The 23,800-nt window shown below is 32.5% G+C and overlaps 1 protein-coding gene across 1 annotated transcript in view; it reads left to right on the top strand.

Moving 5' to 3' along the window:
* The window catches only part of LOC149420241 (uncharacterized), a 357,399-nt gene that overhangs the window by 93,636 nt on the left and 239,963 nt on the right, over positions 1-23,800 (top strand). The window lies entirely within an intron of this gene.

Raw genomic sequence — 23,800 nt, 5'->3', positions numbered from 1 at the left:
TGGGTTATATTTAAACCCGAGGTGCTGGAAGGATTCTAGAAGGGCCGATCCACCGCCAACTGAATGCTTCCGACCTTCATCATTAATCATATTGGTAATGAATACGTTTGCTAGGATGAGAACAGAGAGGGGTGAGAAAAGGAAGTTTCACCCCAAAACATTCTGATAATGTGTTATTTCAAATTTCATAACGTTGATATTTTACTTCAGACCGGTTTTATATAAATACTGATATTCTTACGAATATTTATTACATCTAAGCTAATGAGCTTCAAATGAAATTTATTTGAGAACCTGTATGAAGATTCACGCTGAGGAAAACCATAATTAATCAAAGTATGAGCATAATGCTTGTTTAACGACGGAAACCTAGTTTGAAGAGGATTTAATATGCGACTCATATTAAGGCAAACAAAAACCTTAAAACACTCGCTCACATAAAATATTAATTAAAAATACGTGTTTATAGTATGTATACTAAATTAAAGATTTATTGATATCTGTAAAACTGGTAATTTGTGTTCCATGCCATTAACCATCAAATACCTAATCTACAGTTTTGACATTAATTGACCTTTATGAAGGTTCGTTAAGGGTTTGCGAAGACCGAAGGAACTCCCCATCATAACCTTCAACATTATATTATTACGTAGGTAACTCTGCCAAACCTTCGCGCTTTAACTCAAAGCAAACTTTTGCAATCAGTAACTACACAATCATGGACTTGAAAGGAAAAATAATTGAGATGTAAGAGTACCACTAATAATAATATTCTTGCAGAATCAAAGAAAATGATTAATTAGTTTAATTGGAAAACATTACTTGTAGTTTTTAAAAACCGTATCATTGATACGGTGTGAACCTATTTCAAGAGCTACAAAAAACTGTTGCTGTTTTTGATTATGTATCTCCGTATCTTTGCATTTTCCCGGAAAAACTTATTAAAATGCCGGTGAATTTTTTCTTCGAAAAGCTTTGAATCTTTTTTAAATAATAATAAAATCTTTATTAGAGGTTATGGGGAGGTGAGTGCAATCCCATACATCCATAATTATTGTGATTTACGTGGTGGTTTTATGAAGTGTGAAGTTTTATGATTTTATTTTTTATTTTATATTTGAAACTGAAAATTTATTCGTAACATATTATTCCAAATAATAATTTAGGATATTGGACATGTGCACAAAGTACAACTACATCGAGGATAAGCTGTAATACAGGCGTGAATACATTATGGCCTGCTCAACATTAGTTTCTAACTTAGCAGTGCCTGGTCTACGAAACTATGGCTTTAATTTTTGTGATTTAATACTTACCCAATATCAAAATGTAAATTTAAAATCATTTAATTAAATCACGTACTAAAGTAATGTGCCAAAGGTAGAAGAAAAGAAGGAAAAAAATGGAGAAAAATAATGAAAGAAAAGAAATAGGAGCAAAATTTTTTATTTTTTTTTTTATTTAAAAAAAAAAGACAAACATTCCCGGGTTACGAATAACCTGACAATATTTGAAAATCTCCTACTACCACCACAGTAAGCTAAAAATGTTGCTTGTGTTGTGATGGAGGACTTAGCCAGCCGAGGAATTGAACACACTACGCCCGAATGGGACCCAAGCGCGATGTCAACTCGGCCACCGACCGGTCATAAGAGCAAAAGTTTCGATATTAACTACCACGCCTTTGGTTTATTGCGAATTTTAATTTAACTTTGTGTGGCGATAAAGCATTCAGTGAATATTATTAGTATATGAAACATTACAAAAGATATTTTATCATCCAAAAATGTAAGAAAGTCGTCCAAATTTTTTGTAGTTCGAATGTTCAGATGAACAATGTTAATTTTATCTGACCCCTAATAGAATTGAATAATTTTATCATTAAATATTATCCTAGAATTGAAACAATTATAACCTAGTAAATTCTCTGTTTAATTATCAAATAAACCAATCACTTTGTGGCGCAGCATTATAATTAAAAGAAAAGTTACTTTGTTCTTTACCACTTTATTGAAAGTGGTTAAAACTTTTCATTTAATTAATTATATATTACACTGATGTGGACTAGTAACACATAAAATCATTTTGATGAAGTATTTCTAAAAATCACCCAAAACGCTTACTTTGAGCACATAAGAATAAAATGTTTTAACATCAGATGACGTCATGTACCCCAGTCATTAGAAGAAAACAAATGTTGTCTCTATTAATTCTTTTTCAGATATTTATGAACCTACCTTTTCAATCTACAAAAGTCTTGGTCAACCAAAAAAAAATGTTTCTAATTCATCAGTTCATCATTAAAGAGTCGCCCGCAGGCAATTCCTGTAAAAAAATGCTAGTTCAACGAGAGATTTTTTTTATCAAGCCCACGCATTCCGAATTTTTCCCATTTATAACATATTTCATTTGAAGACATTTAGTTGCTGTGTTCCTAAAAAAATCGACATTTTTGAAGATAATATTTATACATTTGTACATCCGAAACGGTCATTATATTATTTAATTCCCTCGATAAAAAAAATCGTAAAGTATGATCCAAAAAATTATTAAAAACATGTTTTGTTCATTTATTTAATATATTGTAGGCATGAAAAAATCTCATTGGATCATTAAATGGAACTTAGGCATTTGTCCGGAGATTTATAATTTATTTAAAAGGAGTTGTTTTTCACATTTTTCGGGAAATTATTTTCATTTTTTTAAATATTAGCGTTCTCCCTCTAGCATTCGTATTTACATATATCCCTTTGAAAACCATCTTCTTCTTCTTTTGAACGCTTACCACGGAGCCTTAAGAACTCTGAGATAATCTCTTTTATTATGCTTTGAATAGATTCAGGTAAATCATAAAAACTAAAATCCGTTCGTGTGTTGTTTCAATTGAAATGTCAGAATTATTTATTAATTATGAAATAAATTCGACTTGGAAAATGTATTATTTTTCTTCAAAACGAATTTCACACAAACTAGCATTAAAAAACGCCTTTGTTCCTCAACATGAATTGTAAACGAATGAATCTTAAATATGTTGTTGGTTTTAGTGTAGATCGTGGTTTTGCTTGTATTTAGTATTTTATGGGAGTGGAGACTGTTTACACAATTATTTTGTAAACAGTCTCCACAAGTCAACAATCCGTAATGTAGTATTTACAAGAGTTCAAGTAATAAAGGCTTGCCAACCAAGTTATTCATGTTATTAGCATGAATAGCTTGGTTGCATTTCTAAAAAGTATTTGAAACCATATTTTAGGAACAAAAATATTAGGATATAATACATATTTATTTTATCAAAAGGTTGAAATGTGCTACTTTATTTATTTTTGTTGGGTTGTTAAAGGATTCAACTTTTCACAACTTTACACGGAGAAAAATAAGTACGGCGTTTTTTAAATCAAGATACTGTTAAAAATGTGACTGCATGATCATTTACCAATAAAATATTAGTCTTTCAAAATATGTGTTCAACGTTAATTTTATTAAATTCCCGAAAGAATTTTTTTTGTTATTTAATATGTTAAAAACATGAAAAAAAATCGCAGTGTATCTTTAAATGCGACTAAAGCATTTGTCAATACATTCAATGTATTCAAACGAGTGGTGTTTTATTAAATACTTTCACCTTTTTCGCTTAATTATTATCGTTTAATTAAATATTAGCGCGCTCCCTCTAACATAAGTATTTACATATATCCCTTTCTTACCATCTTCGAACGCTTACTTATGGTGCCTTAAACACAAATATACATTATACAGTCCCCAACCAACTACAATATAACAAAAGGATTTTTGATAAATTGAATGGAAAATGATTTACACCAACCGCTTTCAAACCTCGAGTAGCTGGACAATTGATTACGCAGTATTAATTTGTTTTGAAAAATGTTGTGTGTATTCCCAAATGATGAGAATACAGTGTCATATACTATATACACCTCGGCCGCAGTTATATGACTCCCGTCTGCAAACATATTTGTTTGGTCCAAGTTTATCTTGAAATGGAGTCCCAGTGTTGTCCATTCGTCCCGATTTGTGGCCATTAAGATCAACGGCCGCCCTCTGAGGAACCATCTCAGAGAAAAACCTATATCGAAGCTGGCATTAAGGTACGACTAACACTTTCAGCGCCCGACAAAAACTATTTCTTGAGAAACTTTCAGGCAGAAAAACTTATTCGAAAGTTAAACTTATCGGTAACTTATTTTATTTACTTACGAATATAATCGCGCTTATCGGTTATGGTGGGAAGAGATATTTTCACGCTTGTATTGGAGGAAGACATTAAATAAACTTTTTGACTGAGTTTTAACTGGAGCGCTTTGCATTTTGTCTGTTTGTAAATTTGTCTTTTGTGTTTCGAATCGTATAATTTACATATGAAAGAAATGGAAAAAAATAAACCTGGTTTCTAAAAAACGTCAACTTGTTTGGTTTTCAAAGTTTGCAAAGACGAGTTCTTTTACAGTGGGTTGCGATATTAATAGGGACAGTTCCAATATTTCCTGATTTTTATGTTTACGTTGTCTCTACTTCTAAATAACTTGGATATGATGGCCAGGCCATTCCTTCGTTATTTTTGTTGCTGGTATCACCACTGATACTTTTAAGAAGTGGCAACACTCGCAAAGTGCCACATTCCTTGAAAATTTAAGGTTTTTTCCATGTGGCCAGCATTTTTGTGAAAATTCGTGATTCAAGTTCTGGTAAATAAATATACATAATAATTATATTTAAGAGTTTTAACAGTTTAGCTGTACAAACATGTAAGTAATTATTAATTATCTATTAATTTTGTATTTTTTTTTCATATCTTATTTCAGTGTTCAGTTTCAGTCCAATGTTCTGTTTTTTCAGTATGGCTAGGTCTTCAGACACGTCCCAAAGAAAATGTGCGGAAGTGAAGTCACTATTGTTAAACACTCAACATTTCCAAATGAAAATAGCAACCATTACAGGTATTTTAAAGTCTTAACAGGATAAATTAGAAAATCAATCAAAACCTGCCCCTTGAATTGAATCACAATGGGAAATGTGGCAGAAAACAAATCACTACACCTCGTACTGACCGCAAAATCAAAGACGTCTGTCTCCAAAACCGCAAAAAGAGTGTGGCTCGTCTGACCTTGATGATCAACGAAGATGATATCGAAGTCTCCCAAAGGAGAGTCCAGAGGAGATTGGCTGAGGAGAACCTCATTGGTCATCGGCCAGCTAAAAAACCTCGCCTTACAGTAGATATGAGGAAAAACTACTGGAATGGGCCAACGCACACCAAAACATGACTATAGAGAACTTGAATATGGTAATTAACAATTTTGTGGTTATCAAACTTTAAAAAAAATTCCATTAGTTTGATTATGGCCTTTTTTTAGGTGTGCTTCTCTGACGAGTCCATATTCCAAATTTTGTTGGATAAATCATCGTTCGTCCGACGACGCCCAGGAGAGAAATTTCATCCGGACTGCCTTTTAGAGACAATCAAACACCCTACCAGTATCACGGTGTGGTCAGTCATCTCTTCCAAAGGGATGGGGTGCCTCGACATCGTGCAAGGGACTACGAGGCAGGATCAGTATAGACAAATACTGGAAAATCGATTACTGCCTCAAGTCGGAGAATGGTTCCCTGGTGGCCAGGAATACGTTTATATGCACAACTCCGCACCCTGTCATAAAGCCAGGACTGTCACTGCACTCCTGGCTGAAAAAAATGTGCCGGTTTTACCTTTGCCGGGGAATTCCCCTAACATGAACCCTGTTGAAAACCTGTAGGAGCTCACCAAGAGGGAGATTGCCAAGGAGGTGGTCACAACGAAGCAGCAGCTCATCGAAACCCTCATCCGGGTGTGGCATCATTCTCCTGAACTAAAGATTACTGCAAAATTGTGCATTGAGAGTAAACCACGGCGTGTACAAGCTGTTATTGCGGCTAAAGGCGAAATTACGTAATATTTACTTTTCGTTCGATAATCTTTAAAAATAATAAAAAAAATAAAATAATCGCAGATTAAGGACAAAAACGGTGTATATAATTTTCAAAATTCAATGTCCTTGTTAATAAATAATAATAACTGCACCTAAAATTACAAACATCTTTGTTTTATGAACACAAAGTGTGGAAAACACATTTTCCATAGGTGTCCCTATTAATATGGCAACCCACTGTAGGTTAAATCTATTGTTAAGTATATTAGTTTCACATATTTTAAAAGAAAATATGTTATAAGGACTTTTACTTACCATTTTAGAACATATCTAAACATGCAGATGAGTCATGTGCAACCCGCTAAGACCTAATAATTCATAGACATAATTTCCGTAATGCCATTGCAAGACAGGCCAAGTCCTATTTAAACATTTTAAAACCATAATATTGTACACAAAAACAGAAATTGTATAATATTTTATGATAACTTATATTTGCTAACTTTGACACCTCGAAAGTAAGGCGAAGTTAGAACCCTATCCAAACTAAGTGACGAACTACACTACGCCTTTTAACATCGATCAATTGTCAGATACAAACAAAATCGCGATTGCAAAATGTTCAAAGTAATGTCGGAACCGTTTTATATGAATGGAATCTTTAAAAGCTGTCTACGGAAATAAAAATAAGATAACTCCGAAATTTTTTTATATAAAAAAGAAAAATAAATAGTTCTGCAGTCAAAACTCATATAAATAAATGAGAGTTAGAACCTTATCCAATCAAGGTGATGAATAAGTAAAATTCGAGAGATTTTTAAGACTATGTAAATTGTCAAAGCATGAGGAGATATATGAGATCAATCTAATCATAGTGAAAAATCATGAAAAACAAATTTTCTCGTGAACTATATAAATCATAAAATTGATAGAGAAACGTTAATATGAAATAATACATTTATCATCTGTTTTACTGTATCTCTTTATCATCCAATATTTGAAACATTTAAGTTATAAAGTCAACGAGTGGAGTTTTTTTTTTAAATAAAGATAAACATTCCCGGGTTACGAATAACCTGACAATATTTGGAAAATCTCTTACCACAGTAAGTGGAAAATGTTGCTTATGTTTCGATGGAGGACTAAGCCGGCCGAGGAATTGAACACACTACGCTCGGGTGGCACCCAAAGGCGATGTCAACTCAGCCACCGACTAGTCGTTGTTTTGTTGGCAATGGCAGTAGGTACATAAGTCTCGGTGATAAATATGTAATTTTTTTTTAAATTGAGAAATTTGTTTGAGTCTCAAAGAGTTGAAGTCTATTTAACCCGAGGTGGAGGGCAAAAAGCTATTTCCCCAGAGGTTTCGTTTGTCCGGTTAGAGGGAGACAGTTAGACAAATTTATTATAAGTCCCTTAATCTAAAACGCCACCGAAAGGTTGACATAAGTGAAATTCCGGAAAATAAAAAGAATTTGATGTGCTTTTGATGTCTGGTTTATTATTGATAAAGCCAAACCGGACAACATGAAATTCTATAGGAATTATTATATTTTATATGTGTCTGTCTACTGAGTTTTATTGGCTTTTTTAAAGGTCAATCATAGCCTTGTTTCAAATGGGAAGGATTTTTTGGTGGTTTTGTCTAAAAAAATGTGTTCCTTATAACTTACAACAAACACTGTTAAAATTTTAATCGTTATTATTTATTTATTTAAAATTTAGAATTTACGGCACAAGTGCCATTATAACGATAACTCTGTACAAATCACAATAAAGTTAATTATAATAATGGTCGAGGGCCATGGCTCTCAAATATCAATCCGGTTCAAATCCCGGAGTGCACAAGTAAATTTTATTTTATTACTCTCCGACATCGTGATAATACATTCGTAATTTACTAAAATTATATCAGGAAACCTGTTGATTCATTCGATAAGACCTGCAATACCATTGCGAACCGGATTACCAATAATTTTAAGAGATTTTTAATAGATTTGCGATACCTATTTTTATCTGTGCACTTGTTACAAAAAATGAGGGAAACAATTAACATTTTGCGAACAAAGTCGATAGATAGATTTAAGAACAAAAAAAGCGATATTACAAAAAAATATACAGTACACATATTATCCAAAACCGAACCAATAATTTTATTTATTTATTTTATTAATTTACAAGCCAGTGAGATTTTACATGCAATAAATGTAATTGGTAACACAGTTGTGTTGATTAGGTATTTGTTGTACATTATAACAATGGTAAAGCAAGTACATGGTAACGATATATAAAATAAGTAAAGTTACAAAACGTTTTAGTAAAGTACATTTTGAATAATATAGAAAACTCACTTTTTAAAATGAGAAATAAGATTAGCAAATTCAATTAAATGGTGTAAAGAATAATAAAAATCTATTTAAAAAAATTGAGAATATATAAAAACAGAAGATATATGCACTGCGGATTGGTAAATTCGTGTGATTCGGAAAAGTAATAATAAAGATTTTGTTTCATCACTAATACGGAATCTAAAAATGTCTACAACATTCCGAAATCTATTACCAAATTTATCCCATAGATTTATAGGTGTGTGAACCTGATAATTTTTTTAAAATCGTTACAGAAAAGGTATCACTTTTTCCTTTGTATAAATATTGCCCAATTGTTTATTACTGATTTATTATTTTATTTCTTAATATTTCACTGAAGTCCAATCAATTTAGTTTACTTTCAATTCAGTCATTGATAAAAGTCCATTTTATTTAAATACATATTTTATACCCATTGAGGCTCAAATAACATTTTATAAAAAATCCTGCTAATATAACTAACTCACTAACCACCATGTCATTTACGAGCAGGGGTAGGCACAGAGGATGGACCGCAAAACAACTCTGTATTGGATCACACTCTTCTCATTCATACATTGCCTCATTCGCATTCATACATCGTCTCATATATACTCTTATATTTTTATGACGCTTCACATGGCCCGACTCAAGTGTCTAGTACACTTGATCGTGCCATGTCTTCCTCATGCGTCCCCGACTTCCTATACATTCAAATTTGTGTAAAGTATTTTCCTAACAATCCTTTCTTCGTTCATTTTAATTAAAATTACTGCTAGTGTACCAATGAAAAAATGTAAAGCATTTTTCTAAAATATCTTCCTTTTTTCCAGCCTTTGATGTTAACCTAGTAAAGTATGGTCCGACAAAAGGCTAACTTCGTTTTCCAATATCCTGTAGCGTCGTGACATTTGTGGGAGCTGGGTCCTGTAGCCTCCAGGCACATACGTTATTAGGCATCGTTTTCACCCTTCCAGAAAGCATTCTTCAAAATGTCAACAAGTGGGCAGTAAAATCGAATCGGTTTATTAGGAAAATGCTCGGCCTAACCTGTTTTCAGTAAATGAGGTTTTCTAGATATAAGAATATTTACTGAATAATAAAATCGTTGTTACAGTATGTTGGACCGTTTGTCATTTATTTATTTATTGTTTATTTGCAAAAACAGTATGAACCAGAACATTGCAATATCGATAATTAACATTTACAAAAAAGTGAATAACAAATAGGTACATTTTCAAGTGGGACAAAGAAAAAAGTTTCAAATTTAGATTTACAATTTTACGTATTGAATGATAATATTTCACGTTTAAATACGTTGTAGGACATGTGGAAAATATCCACATTTCCTGCGAGGCAGTTAATTAACCTAGTGATTCTTCCCAAGGGCATCACCATTGGTAAGTTAGTTCTGCACCTAGGAAGAATCAAAAGCCTGTGTTGGCGGCCTCGCGCAAAATTATCCGGGACATAAAATCCTATTTGAGCCAGAATGTCTGGTATTGATACTAAACCGTTTAGTAGCTTATACGCCATCACGAGTAATGCAACATTCCTTCTGGAACAAAGGCTGTCATCTCTTATGCACAGACGTAATGTGAGAATGCTTAATCTATTCTACAGATATTTTAATGAAGTCTGCTCTAAGGAGCTAACAGTATTGGTCCCCAGTGCACCGGTACACTTCGTGAAACTCGCAAAATAAGAGCGGAATACCCGTTCACGATTGATGTTGATTCATGAGAACGGGCCGCTTCTTTGATTCTTAAGTTTTTTTTTAAGTCGGGAAGTGAAATGAGCTATTGGAAACTATTTTTCGTTCTTCATATATTCAATACCCGCGTTAATAAAGTACTTTGTTCGATGCCCGATCGCCATTTAAAATGCACTGTATGTAAATGGAAAAGAAGATCAATTGATCGTGTTATTATTTCAAGGAATATGAGAGGAGAGGAAAAAAAGCTTCCACCTGATGATGATTGTTATTTCACGATTTAAAAACTTGTGTATAATTTTCGATAGCTCCATCCATGTAAAAGCTGGGCGTAAAATAAAATAAAATAAAATAATCTTCGTAACTTTTGGAGTCTTGTAGGTTTCTTGAACAATCCATTTAACTTTAGTTTACAGCTGTACCCCTTATAAAATTACCATTAATGTTTTATTTTCACGACACGACAGGGTTTAAAATTGACTACTCTATAATATTGGATCTTGGAGATGCGCTTTGCACCATTTAATTTAATTTTTAATGAGATTATTGATCTGAGCAGCGAAACTACATGCACTCTTAACGATGACGATAATTCGAATAAAAAACAAATTTCATTTGTATTTATTACGTATGAATAACAATCGCGTTGGTTTTTTTCATCAGTTCTTGATTGTTTCAAGGTAAAGCTTTTAGGAAAAGAAAATAACAGGGGAAATCACAATTTGAAAAGCATTAGAATGTGAAATAATCACAAAACTGTTTCAATATTATACATGCTTCCTAGAGCCCCTACCTTAACCGCCTCACAATGTTGCCCAGCCGGGTAGCGTCACTGTTCTCCTGCCTTAACTATACAGACAGGGGCACTCTTGGGAGGTATCAGATAAAAAAATAAAACCAACATAATTTCGGAGTGCCTTTATAAAACAAAATAATATAATAATATCGTGTTTCATGAAACTTAATATTTTTGTTGTTTACTAGAAACTAATTTCATTTCGTGAAGGTTTTCCTAGAAATTACATAGAATCCCAAGAGCCTCTTTCAAATGTAGGCCAGTTAGAACCATCAAAATGATTACGTGAAATCTTTTTTTTTTCTCTCAAGTCAATTTTAATAATACTGTTATTAAGTTCTACAGGCGTCTCAGTTTTTTTTTATTACGTTGATACATGGTTCGGCATCAAACTGTGATTAGGTCACACAGAGACGATTTATTTATAAATGTGGTTGTCTCTTTGTTACCTATAAAAAATACGAATTAAACAGATTGACAATAAAAAAATGAAACGATGTTTTTGAGGGATTTGATTTTTTTAATATTTAAATTAAGACATCTCACAAGGGCGCCCCTGTCTAAAAGGTAAGGGAACTATGTTACCACCCTGTTGGGCAGCGTTGTAATGCGGCTTAAAGTAGGGGCTGTTGGAAAGGATTTATTAATGCGGGTCTTAAAGCTCGTTCCAAATACGAGTCGAAGAAACGATCCGTTCTCTTGAAAGCCAACATCAACCGTGAATGGGTGTTTCGCTCGTGTCTGTCGTGTTTCACGTATGTGCATCGGTGTACCGGAGATCAATGCTGCTAACTCTTTCGAACAGGCTCCATTAATTTTCATGTAGAACAAACTCAGCATACCTACATATCGCCAGTGAATTAGAGATGGAAATTAGTCTGTTAACAATGGATTTTCAATCAGACGGACCGCCCTCCTTTGCAGAGAATCAAAAAGGTTTAACCAGTAGTGTGGGACTTAAGCCCAGAGATGGTTCTCAAATTCAATTGTTTGTTTCAATTTCAAGGTACTTGGGATTTGTACAGGGTAAAGCAGCTGTTTACTATTAAATAATCTGCCAGCCCTATACAGGACGCCCAGTTTCTTAGAAGACAGACGAAAACAATAAAGATAATAATTGATGTAAACGAACCAAAGATTGCAAAATGAATTTAATAAAAACATGTGTATTTTTGACACATCATAATATCAAAGTGCCTTTTTTCAATAACCCGATTTCATTCAATATTCAAGTCGGCAGAGCGGAACATGCTCTGCTTCTCTCATCTCTCCTGTGTTCGGTCCTTTATTCGTCTTATCCTGCTCCTGTCACAATACCTCACGCCTCCTCCCGAAGGATCACAATGACCGTTTTTCAAATTGCCTATTTAAGGACCTTTTACGGGAGGGAGGAAAAATCACGAACAAACGCCGAGCCATTAGGCGCAACACCCTTGACACAAATCCGATTTGACCGAGCAAAAGATTTACAGGTGTGCGCACCGGCAAATAATTTAGAATTACGTAATTGTAAAAAGCATTCACTTTGTGGCTCATCATAATTTATAATAAAAACACATAAATTTGTTTTTGACCACGATAGTTTTATTTTATTTTCATTCTACCGGTTTCGGAAGATCCCTTCCTTCGTCAGGAGAATATTTAAAACTAAAAAAAAAAAAAAAAAATTTCAGTTTTTTTTTTTTTAGTTTTAAATATTCTCCTGACGAAGGAAGGGATCTTCCGAAACCGGTAGAGTGAAAATAAAACTATCGTGGTCAAAAACAAATTTATGTGTTTTTATTATAATTTAGAATTAATTTGAGTAATTATCATTTTTTTCGTGTTGGTGTAACTTATTTTCCGATATTTTTTAAATATATTCGGAGGTAGCTAGGTATTTAAAAAGAATACTATTTTGTTATTCTTAGATTATTATTATCAAATGAAAGGAAGGTGTGGATAATTGCCTCGACGGCCTCCATGGTTGAGTGGTTAAGATACTTAGCTTTAAATCCGGAGGTTGCGGGCTCAAATTCCTGCGTGCGTAAGTAAATTGTATTTGATTTAAAATAATGTACAGTTTATTTGCCGCACGTTCGAGAGTGGCTGTTACTTTCAGTGCCGCCTGGAGAAAGGCCACCAGTAAGAATCGAAATGTTGCTTGAAACGACTTGGAAATGGCCGTGTTTGGTGATCAGATCTGAAAAGCCAGGTACTTCGCCATCTTCCTCTTCCCCAGCTCTTTCCCCTATTCTCTACCAACAGTCTTACAACATACCCCAATTTTGTAAATTACTCTCACTGCTCGAGATTAATACTCACATAAAATTATCGGAATATATCTGCCCGGATCTTCGGCTAGTGTATATTTTTGTTGTTAATTTTGTAAATATTTTCACGAATTATCATTTATATTATTTAAAATATTATAAACGTATTTGGTGTGCCTTTGCAGATGTTTTAATAATATTTATATTATTGCTAACAATATCCGTAGGTAACATTTAACATTTTTTACGAATATCCAATATCAATATGAATTTGCGAATAGGAATATCTAACAACAAACCAAGCACGTACTATAATCTTTATGTACTACAATTATTGAGATATTTTGTCGTATTCTTTATACGTTTCATAATATTACAGGTTCAATTATTTGTAAATTTTGAAAGTCAAAAATGTCAAAAATTGGCTCTTCAACAGTACACAAAACATTTAGAAGATAGAAAATTTGATTTCTATGATAAACTGCAAACGTATGACTTATAAACGTTTGATTTATTGCAAACGATGGACTTGTAGTTCCCAGATACCTGAATAAATACGGTCAAAGAACTCTAGAATACCTCGTTCCAATAATTTACAACATGTTACCAAACTCATTAAAAAGCTGTGAATTGACTCACAGAAGGAAATGTATGTTAAAAAAATGGTTTTGTGAAAGAATTTTTTTTTACTAAAGTAATTATTTGTATATTTTATGTACTTGTTAAAATTTTATATGTATTTAAAAAGTAATTGTTAAAAGAACCCGTTGAAAAACTGATATCAATCAGTTTAACGGGACTTCATAGAAAAAAAATGTATTTTTGAAAGTTAACAAATGATAAAAAACCATTTTGATGATAATCAAACATCTAGAATAAATAATTATCGGTGTAAGAAAAAAAACAGGAATAAATTAAGTTTCATCCTTTGTGAGTATAGATTCAAGAGAGCACTCTTATCAAATTCAACTCATCAAAGGGTTTTAAAATATGCTAAATAAATAAATATTATCCCTCAAAGTAATGAACGGCCAAAAAGGCAAAATAATAATTTCATTATTTTCAAAATAAGATGTTTCAAAAAGGATTACAAATTGATCAAAACGAAAACGGGTGTTTTAAGGCATTTTCGACTTGCCTTAGATAAATAAATTTAACAGCTCCAATATAATGCTCATTTCTGATTCTGTTTCCTCGGAAGACTATCGCTTTTGATCGGGAATTTATATTTTAATGCTCTCGTAGACTTGAAGTGCTTCTGTCAAGAGACAGTCAAATATCCTTAAGAATTTCCTCGAGTACAGCTTTGAAATCACTTTCTTTTCCCGGATCGATTCACAGTATTGATATTTTGTTAGCTCTTTTCGAACGCTTTTGGGATCGCCACCTCAGATTGTGAGAGCAATTTTTATGTTGACTGTGAGTTTTATATTTCTTTTAAATTACAAAATTCACGCCTTTCAAAATTAGATTGCTGTTGTACATAATGAATGTGGTTTGGGAAAGTCCTTAAAGTTAAAAAATGAAAACTTTACAGGAGACCGTGGAAACTAATACTTTCAGATGCATAAAATGTGCTAATAATCTTGAAGTTAATTAATAATATGAAAGCGTTTTTTTTTTAATTTTTGAATGAAAATTTTACAATTCTATTTATAATTTTGAAAAAAATGAGGTTTGAGTAATTTTATGATGTCTCGAAATACCCGAAAAAAAATTAGGCATCAATTTAATTTTTAGTATTAAAATGCCTAAATCAGAAAAAATTAATACACCATACTGCAATTTGAAAACTATTCTTTGTGAGACGACTGAAATGGGAAATTCCCAAAAAATGTGGCTTGAAGGGTTTTATCAAAACACAGTCGATATAATAAATTTTTAAACTTTTTTAAGGACAAATAGTTGCGGTACGACATTATTAAGTAAGCAGTCTTTTCGAATATTAATCGAATTATATCATTCTTAAGACTCGCTTTATCAGATTTGAATCTGTGAGAGTTTAGTTAGGTTACGTTAGACATACTACTTTGTTTGGGTATCGTGTTCTATTGAGATAGGCTAAACTTTTTGCAACCAACAAGCCACGGTTTTACCAAGTACACACAATTGAATGGTCACGGAGAAAACTTACTGATATGAAATCCGTTAATTTATTAAAAATTTGGTAAAATTATTCGTTTCCTGTTAAAAATGGGACTGCGAGCCCACAACGAATGAATTGAAAGAGTTCGTAAGTATCAATCAAAATCCAATGTTTTATGCAGACGGCGGAACAGGAGTTCATACAAATACTGATACTGTAGCATGCCGTCATGATATCTATTCGGAAAAGAATACGTGTTCTAGCAATATTCTGAATGTATACCTTTGTCGTTTTGTGGAATATCAGTGGTTCTTGAGATAACTTGGCGTAAAAACTTGTTTTTTCATCTTAAAACATTAAAAAAATCAGTCGATTTTGGACCGAAAGGGTTGTGTGGGAGTTGTTAGTTGTGGAAGTGACCAGTAACGGCATGTGAAATATGTTTTAGTTTTTTTTTTTATCGCTAAATTTTTTTTAAAAATATTTTTTTTCCAACTAATGCCAGGAATTACTGGTTAAAGTACGCCAGGTATGTCTTTTATACTGTAAATCAGCAGTCTTCTGGGGATACTAAACATATACATAGGATATGAAAAACATGAATAACACGTCCCAAAGCAGTACATCACGTTATGTACAAGAAAGGTGGAACATATTTTGTTAGCACCGACAACAGAGTACTTTAAATGGATTTACAATTAACCTGTAGCAACTGAGCAGTTTGATAACTGTGTGACCTGTAACTAACTCCGTTCTTTATTGCACGTATCACTGGCGTTCGACCTGTGATTTTATATTGCATGTATATTATTTTCATATATAGTTAGTAGATCATTGTAGAAGTGTATTATATATTTGTACAGCGCCCTTGAAGTGATTTTGCACAAAAACAGCGTTATATAAATCATCCAAGTATTATTATTATTATTATGTAAAAAAAACTCCGCTTAACTTAATTGCTAAGACATAACTTTGAGCCTTTATATCAATTTTTAAAAGTATGTTGAATTGTCACTGTGTTGAGTTATCATGGAACCTTACACAAAATGTCACCCGGTTTTACTGAATACTACAAATAAGACATTGCAAGGAAATATATCCTAGGTACCCACTACGAAATATCTACAAATAATTTCATCTGTGATTTCGGAACCACCAGTCATGTTTAAATATAAAAAGAATATACCTAAACTACGAGAAATCCTCCACAGTTAAATTAAATTCTTGGCAAAATGAAAATTAAATAACCGACTCCTTATTGAATTTTACCTCCCTGAATAAAACTAGGTCACCCATTGCAATGCGACTGGCGATTCCTTGCAAAAACTGACAGCGAATAATTGAAGTCATCAATAACAGATCCAATATCACTTTTGTCGCTTCAGAAGGAAAATTCTTTTCACTTCGTATAATGGCAACATAATTAGAGCGATTTATCTTTCCTTTGGGAAGACTGTCAACAACTTTTTCAATTTTCAAAAATGCTTTGAGTTGAAGTCAGTCATTTCAAGATTTCAAATCTTTTTCTCAAAGTGGTAACAAGATGACGAGGAAGTAAAGCAGATCGCGGTGATTTTTTATATCAATTTATTAATTAAATTCATCATAGATATATAAAAAAAACATCAATTAGATTTTTTTCAAATAACGTTAAAAATTTATCTTTCCTTTAGAACTCGTGTTCTTTCAATGAAGTACCTAAGAAGTTTTCAAATATCTCCCTGAACCATTTTCCCCGCTTTCAAATCTTTATTTCCTGAACTAATTAATAATTTCACCACTGAGAATGAGAAAATATTTATTTTTAAAATAAAAGTAGAGTCAGGAAACGTGAGTATAAAATAATATATTTAAATCTTTTGAATTAGTTTTAAGTAGGTATGACCGCACGAAAGATCAATTTTATACAGTTACCGAAGATAACATAGGAAACATGAATAGAAATAACATAGTTAGATCCTTAAAATCAGTTTTGAGTTGGTATGACCTTACGAAATTTGTGTTTTACGGCACTAATTAAGACAATATAAGGAAATATACGTTTATAAAAAATAATTAGATCAGTTTTGAGCACGTATGCCATTAGGAAATAGTTAGATTTGTTTTGAGTATGTACGACCTTAGAATATAATTAGATCAGTTTTCAGTAGGTATGAACTTAGGAAATACTTAGATCAGTTTTGAGTAGGTATGAACTTAGGAAATACTTAGATCAGTTTTGAGTAGGTATGAACTTAGGAAATACTTAGATCAGTTTTGAGTAGGTATGAACTTAGGAAATACTTAGATCAGTTTTAAGTAGGTATGACATTAGGAAATTTAAGTTTTACACGGATGGTAACATACGGAAAAATTAGTAGAAATAAATTAGTTAGATGCTCTGAATCAGTTTTGAGTAGAGAGTTCAGAGCTAAACTCAAAACTCACATTTTTAGACGGTCATATCCATAGAGTCAAAAACTTTTCGCCTTCGCAGTCCATGACAGTATGAATAATTAAATTTCTTTAAAAAATTTCCAGTCCTTAAGAGTCATAAATTCTCCAGCCTCTTAAAAGAATTATCAACTCTACACTTGCCACTGATCTTCTAATAAATTTAATATCATAGTACCTAATGGCAGGTAAAATAGCAAATGTACAATCAATGTCCAGTGTTTTTAGTATAGTGTCCTCTGCGCTCAAAGTCGTAAACTTTTTTAATAAAAGTGTGTTTATCTGAAGTGACCAGCTAGTAAGTGTGCTTCTCTTTATCAGTTTATAAATAATATATATGTTTTTCTGAATCTGTTTGTAAATAATAAAATAAGATTGAGACTAGGAATTCGCAATTTACAGCGGCATGTACAGCGCCGTTGAGGTGATTTTTCACAAAAACAGCGCTATACAAGTTATCCAATTATTTTTACGATTTGTAAATTTCACGGATACTAACATAAGGAAACACGGATAAAATAGTTAGATCCTTTGAATCAGTTTCAAGTAGATATGACCTTACGAAATTTAAGTTTCGCACGAAAACTGATATCAATTTTAAGTAGGTTCGACCTCAGGATATTTATGTTTTGCGCGGTTACTTTCATAGGTAATTGTATCAACATTTTCGATTGTTATTTACATTAATTATTAATCTAAGTCAAAAGTTTTAATTGATACCGCCTTGAAAGACGGGGATAATTTAATAATCGTGCTAACTTTCAGCTCCTTACCTTGTTATCGAATATTACAGCTATGAAATTATGAAGGGCTGACGTTAGTAGGTACCTCTTCATTCGCCAACCCTCGCAACAAACCGAATTTCCAATCAATTCGGAAAACTTATTTAAAATTATGTTTTATAATCGTGCTTTTGAGAGAATCCTGAACGGACTCAAAATTACTGGAATCTGAATAAGGTACATAAGTTTGGTATGTAATTTGAGAAAGTGGGTAGGTACTTCATTTTCATTAATACATAAATCTATTCAGCACTTCAAGACAAATTGGCTATATATAAATGTTAACTTAAAATTATTTACTTTTTATTTTAATGTAGAACTTAAAGGAAACGTGCAAATTTTTTCTTATAAAAGAGGCAATCCATCACATTTTAAGGTTTCTACTTTTGGAGATAATTTCATTTTCGTTTTAAGGCGATGCCATACGTCGTAATACAAAATCATGTGTTTTTGGTTTGAAAATTTGGTCGCCTAGAAATTTTTCAGATGGTTTAATTGAATACTGCGAGTAGAATACATCTGGCCTTTAAAATAATCGAGTATTTTTTCTTCGTCTTTCTAAGTCTTTTTATAAGCCCAGAAAAAAATTATGTAAAGGCCTATGAAAACTGCTTTAAAGTTCAAAATCTCCTACTTACGAACTCATTTTATTGTATAATGTGGAAAATTAAGTTAAATATAAAATGATCGAAAAAAAAAAAATTTATGCCTGAACATCCACAAAATAAAATAAAAGGATATTTTTGGCCATGTTTTTTTCTTGCATAAATCAAAACAGGCGGATGGTGTTAATCGGGAATTTAAACCCTAACGCCATCTACGTAAGGGTTGTTATTGATGGCGGCTCAATTAAAAATACTACACGACGTAGTGCATCGCCTTAATGACTTTAATTCGGGTACAGAAATAAATAATGATTCCTTTAAAAAGTCGAATATTTTTCTATCTTCTATACATTTTCGGACTTATTTTTTTAAGCCTTTTAACATCAGCATTTTTATGTTCTACCAAATCTAATCTTTTACAAAACCTGCTTTTTTGCGGATAAATGGAATATATTCGCCCCGCTACAATTACCGTGATCCCCTTTATCTGTAAAAGCTGTACCGGTGTTTAATAATAGAGTGTTTTTATTATGAAAAGTTTTTTTGCATTGTATTGAAAATCATTGAAATACTTTTGTATGATAATAACCGTGAAAAAGATTGGGTAGATACAAAAAGGTTTATTTAACAGTTTAATGTTAATTTAAGTAAATTAATGTGGTATTATTTATTTTATTTTTTCTGTTGTGTGTCTGTCTGTAACTTCAAGTTCAATAAACTTTCAAACTTGGATTTGCTTTGAGTTTAAGTATCACTTTCAAAATTGGAACTGATTGAATTAAAGCGGTAAATCGAGAAAGTACCCAGATGTAATATTATATGTTTTACCAGTTTTCTTTGGAATAAATTTCTTCAGAGTTTTTTATACTTAAGATACCTACATAATATAATAACCTAATTTTTATTACCAACATATTATTTTTATTAAAAATTCTATTTGTGAAATGCGTACTTCTTTTGTTCAAATTTCTTATGAAGTCAATAAAAGTGTGTGTTATAAGTTATATGTATTATGAACAGAGCTTAGCAAGATCGTATTCTACAAAAGATTAAGTGAAATACATTTCCTTATAAATTCAATAAAAGTGTATGTTATAAATTATATGGATTATGAACAGAGTTTAGCAAGGTCGTATTCTACAAAAGAGTAAGTGAAATACATTTTCTTATAAATTCTTATTCTACAAAAGAGTATGTGAAATAAATGTTCGCTAATCCCAAGCATGAGCACGAGTAAAAATATTTATAAATGGTGATTCGAACTCCCTTTATACTTTCAAATATAATATTACGCCAGGATGATCAAAATGGTTGTAAGTAAAAAAGAAAACTGATTAAGTTAAAATGACTGACACAGAACAAAATTAATTCTAGAACCGGTGTTCATGAATTTACTCCTCACCTACATTTTTACATTCAAAATGCTTTCTCCAGTACCATCACCGGCAAATTGAATTCATCCGATTTATTTCCTTCTCTTCCTGATTTATGCCTATCAATCCTTCCCCCCGTCTAAAAAGTATTTTCCAGGATAAAGTTCGTGCTTCTAAGACATAATATTACCCAACAGAATTGACTGAATACAGTTTCGTCAAATAAAATTAAAATTAAAGTTAAGAAAAGGTTTTTAAAGTGATCGAAGATGCAGTTATAACACCTTTGCCATAGGTCACCCCAAATGATCCGCTACGTTTGGTGACATAGCAGGTTTCATAGGTTGTCCAGGTTTTGATGGTGGATGCTTCTGCTTCCCAGCTGCGTAGCGGGCCGGGAGAGAGAGAGAGACCCTTTGACCCCTCCTCCCAACTCTCTCGACCCAGCACGTTGCTCCGCTGGGGAAAGATTAGATTCATACATCACTTCTGGATATTGACTGCCAGATTTCTACCCACTCCTCATACCTTTTTACTTCCCAGAACTTCCTCTCTTTCCATTACTTAAAAATATCCTCCACGCAGCATTCCAAAAGATGAGTGGTTTTATTTTTTCTATTGCCTCCTGTGTGGAAAATAATTAAGTTAATAAAAAAATAAATTTGTAGAAAGAGATTTTCTATATTGATATTGTTTATAAATACATAAGTTTCCATTGATTGTATGCATGAAATGTTATGAATATGCTTATGAGAGTGGTCAAGTACGTTGTGTGTCTTTGAGCGTGTGTATGCCTATGAGTATTTGACTGTGTTATAGTATAACTGACCGGTCAGTGGCTGATTTGACATCGCGTTTGGGTCCTACCCAAGCGTAGTTTGTTCAATTTCTCGGCTGGCTCCACAAACACAACACAACATATTCCGCTTACTGTAGTGGTAGTAGGAAATTCTCAAATATTGTTCCGTAACCCGAGAATGTTTGTCTTTCTTTTAAAAAAAATAAGTAAATACAATACAAAAACATAAAATACAATTATTTTTATTTTTGAGAATCTGATTGGTCTTGATGTGCGGGTACTTGTAATAAATAATAAAAAAAGCGTTTCTTGTCTTTGTCTTCTGTATCCATTTTCTATATTGTGAACTATTGATATACGTGTGCTTTAGTATTATAATTAATATTGTGAACATGTTCTGCTGACAAACTCTTTTGGCAGCTTAAAGGGTGCTTATAATGAAGAATAGATAAAATTAAATTAAATGTTAACAAATTTGGAGTTCGTAAGCTTTTTTTATCACCGTTTTATTTTATATATTTTTTTATAAATACAGTTAGGTACATCTGCTTGAATTGATGTACTGTTCCGAGTGGGTGCCAAAGAGGATAATTTTAATATTTTAGTTTTTATTTAAAGATGTATATAAAACAGAATGTTTCTTTGTTTGTCCCCTATCGACTCAAAAACTACTGGACCGATTTCGAAGAAAATTTCAAAGTTTGTTCATATTAGTGTCAATAGTGATAAGAGAGTGGTTTGAATGGCAGAAAAAGTCGGGGATGCCCAAGGAAGACTTAACGCATTATCTCAGCACGTGATATGATTCGAATAAAAGTCGATATAGTGCAGTTTTCTAATAGTGACAATGTGGTATACCAAAAATATATCTTTGTGGTATACAGTAGTGAACGGTAGAAAAAATTGAAAAAGAAGAAAGAAAGAGATGTAAGGAGAATATATGACGTGAAAGAGAAAGGTAGAAGAAATCGAGAACACCCAAGGCAGAAATGGCAAGATAAAGTGAAAAAAAAAATATTTTCAATTATTACGATGATGTTATTGCCATCTTAAAAATGCACCAAGATGCACTAGAATTCATAACCACAAAACTTAACTCCAAAAAAATCATAACACCAAGCAACGCCGGGTACAGTGTTATATTTTGCAGCTCTCTGGCAGAAAGCCCAACATTTCAGTAAAAAAATAACAATTCCTTATGAAATATGCCAATAATTAAAGTAAAATAACATTATTAATAATATTACACTTAGATATAATTTTGTGAACCTAAAAACACGAGTGAATGAAATAAGTTCCTTTGAACTGAAAGCGTTTAAAATTAATAACCCTGCTTTAATTCTTTACAGAAGGCATTATGATATTCATTATGAAGTTAAAAAAGGGGTTCAATAAGGAAGCTTCTTATTTAGGCAGCTCAAGTAAACAGTAGTTTCTTGGAAATTTAAGTATTAGCCATAAAAGAAATAATCAAATGTTTGAGTTATTTCAAACTTGTCTTTCATAAGTGGTATTTGCGTTAAATTAATTTGTAGAACATCTTGGAATTTCATTTTACATTAACCTCACACAGGAGGCCCTGATGAAAGGAAAGTGGAGGATATATTTTAAGGAAAGGAAGGAGAGGAAGTTCTGAGAAGGTTAAAGGTATGAGAGTTAGGTAGGAATCTAGGGATCAGTGTATCCAGGAGTGACGGACGTATAAATATATCCTCCCACTGAGGCGCAAAGTAATGGGTCAAAATATCAGTTGGAGAGGTCAAAGGGTCTCCCCAAAACAGCATCTCCCGATCTGGCATGCCACGCAGCTGGTGGATACGTACATCCTGAACATTACCCACCCGATGAACTCAGGACCCCTGCTTAATCACCAAACGTAACGAACCACTTGGGGTGACCTATGTCAGAGGTGTTGGTTATCCAATAAATGGTTCCCGGGGCGGCGGCTCCCAAACCCGCCTCCTACATTGTAAATATCGAACGGCAAATTTATTTGACGTTCAATATTTCTTCTAGTTTTCCATGTTTTGTATTATTTTACGGGTTGCCGTTTAGACCATCTTAACCTAACCTATAACCTTAAATTTTACTCACGGGGAAGTATTTTAAGCCTTTGTGTTTTTTAAATCGCACACCATATAACAATGTTATTTATTATGTAGATATTACAAATACGAATGTTTTATCACAATGTCGGAACACGTGTTCATAAAATTCGTAAGATGTTCGTATTTTGTAATTATATATTATCAAACCAAATGCAGGTGCATATGGAGAAAATGAGTAATGCTCATTTATTAAAAAATCTCTTTAGCATATTGGTAATCCTGGTGAAAACGGGACTGCAAGCAGCTTCCTGATAAAGTCTTAGAAAATTTATAATGATACAATATATCATAACAAAATGCGAAAATGTTATGCTACATATGAACACGAGTTCGAACATCGGGACAAAACATTGGTATATTACTTGTAAATAATACTATTAATTTATTAAAAATCTAGTCAAATGATTCGTTTTCCCGTTAAAAATGGGACTGCTGGGCTATAACAAACGATTTTAAAGAATACCTAACATAGTTTCAGTCAAAAGCAAAAGGACGGAGGAACAAGTGTTCATACAAATTCTGACATTCTTATATTGTAGCATTACAAAATGGTATTTATTAGGAAAAGAACATGTGTTCT

The sequence above is a fragment of the Hesperophylax consimilis genome, chromosome 10 (assembly GCF_061612785.1).
Source record: "Hesperophylax consimilis isolate HC1 chromosome 10, BYU_Hcon_1.0, whole genome shotgun sequence".
Lineage (NCBI taxonomy): Eukaryota > Metazoa > Arthropoda > Insecta > Trichoptera > Limnephilidae > Hesperophylax > Hesperophylax consimilis.
Note: the sequence above shows the minus strand (reverse complement) of the source record. Positions and strands in the feature narration are given on the sequence as shown.